Source organism: Chelonoidis abingdonii, chromosome 13, assembly GCF_003597395.2.
Source record: "Chelonoidis abingdonii isolate Lonesome George chromosome 13, CheloAbing_2.0, whole genome shotgun sequence".
Classification (NCBI taxonomy): domain Eukaryota; kingdom Metazoa; phylum Chordata; order Testudines; family Testudinidae; genus Chelonoidis; species Chelonoidis abingdonii.
The window spans coordinates 26,126,427-26,128,430 of NC_133781.1; the positions used below are offsets into that span (position 1 = coordinate 26,126,427).

General features: G+C 46.8%; 1 non-coding gene across 1 annotated transcript; it reads left to right on the plus strand.

The window, feature by feature from the left end:
• The first annotated feature begins 454 nt into the window (after positions 1–454).
• On the plus strand, positions 455–641 carry LOC116822498 (U2 spliceosomal RNA). Its single transcript, XR_004373167.1, has one exon. It is a non-coding gene; the product is annotated as a U2 spliceosomal RNA (small nuclear RNA).
• Positions 642–2,004: the final 1,363 nt, after the last annotated feature.

A 2,004-nucleotide genomic window follows, 5' to 3' on the forward strand; every position in this document is an offset into this window, starting at 1 on the left:
CAGGGTGAAGGCTGAGGGTGCATGAGAATGAATGCATCTTCCCTTCCTAATGGAGAGGCCTGAATGGCATCCCAAAGCTCTTCACAAAAGGAGTTGCAGGGGCAAATATGTGACAAGTGCTCAGTAATATAGATAATGTGGTCTGTAGCCTTGGACATTAGATCTTATCCCTCTGGGAGAGGCAGGATGTTTCTCAGGAGGCTGGCACCGGGTTCCTCTGTTCTTTTAAAAGAAGGACAGACATCATAGGAGTAGGATTCAGTTTAAAGGTCTCACCCAAATGACAGCATCTTTGATTGATCAGATATCAGAACGAGGATAACTTGAGAGTGGAATGACCTGCTTGCATAGGTAAATGAGATAGCGTTCCAAGAGACTTTTAAAATGTAAATTGGATAAAACCCATAAAGAACAAGTGATTTTGAGCTGCAAGAGGTAACTTGGGGCTAAGATGATCTCCTGGCACCATTCTCTAATAAACTCTTAAATTTGTTCTTATCAGTTTAATATCTGATATGTTCTCAATATGAGAACTGTATATTAAATGGATTTTTAGAACAGGGAGTTGGAATAGGAGCTTGCTCCATCCACTCCACGCATCCGCCTGGTATTGCAGTACTTCTGGGCAGGGAAAAAAAAAAAAAAAAAAAAGAATTGTATTGGCTACTGGGTCAGTTCAGTCTTGAACTCACCATCATTTGACCTAGAGGTAATGATGTTGTGAACTGAGCCAGACTGACCCTGTCTTAAGGAGGGAAATGGGGTGATGTGAACATGATTATTTATTTCAGAGATGAGCACCTAAGGCAAATTGTAAGGATTTCTCTGTCCATCGCTCCTCTTTTAAATCAAGTGGAAGAAGAAAAAAAGACATATCACATGCCTTATGGAAAGTGTGTGTGGGCAGGGGGGTGTGGGAACCATTAAGGAAAGACCCAGGAAAAGTCCATTTATCTTGGGTGGGGAGAGAAAGAAGCTAGCCGCAAAGGAAAGGGATTGAGCTTCATTAGCCTGTGGCTCCTGTCTGGCTGTGCGATTCCTGGCATGTAATGGAGCTCTCCCTCCTTGAGGGAGAACTGACTTGGGGTAAGTGTTAAGTGTGTCTGATGCTGAGAGGCATGGGAATGAAGCATACTGATGTTAGGGCTCAGATTGACTCACCTCATCTCATGGGAAAACCCATGGCTGCACCTTAAGTTTTGTGAGCTTCCCCTCATGGGGTTCCTTTGATTCCTTCTCTCTCAGTGGAGTGGCATGGCTTTCTTCCCCCTCGAAAGAATCAGGGGTTTGGCCCTGCAACCTGACAAATCACCTCAAGATCTGCATGGATCTTACAGAGTCGGTTGTAGGCCCAGATCCTCAAAGGTATTTATGTGCCTATCTGCCTCTTTAGGCACATATGTCCACCACTTAGGTGCCTACAGGGTTAGATGGCAGCTTTGAAAATGTCGGTGGAGCCTAAGTCCCCTAGGTGCCTAAGTTTCCTCCAGGTGGTATTTGACAAAGCCACTGAAGCCCTGACACCTCCCCACAGTGAACAAGCAGCTGGCCTGCCTTAGGTACCTAACTCCAGGAGAGGGTTCACAGCTGAGGATCTTAAGCGAAGGGCAGTATCTATCCCTGGGCCTATCAGTCACTCAGGTGCCTATCCTCAGCATTTCACACCTGGCTAGCTTAGGCAGTGCCCCTCAGCTTACTGGCTTCTGGGAATTGGATCCCTTTCTTAGGCACCAACTCTCCCTAGGCATTGTATTGGGAACCTGGGCACCAAGCCTCGGGCTGAGAATTCCACAAGGCGGTAGGTCACATTAGGTGTTGCAACATGGTGCAGAGCAGATCAATGCCTAAGTACCATTGAGAATCTGGGCCAGTGATCCTGCCCCACCCCTACCGCAGTGTGCACTGGCTGAGCCATGTTGAAAACAGCTCCTGAAGAAGGCAGGGAGTTTCAGCAACATGGAAACCTAGACCAAGATGAGAGACAGTGGTGTATCATGGGAGATG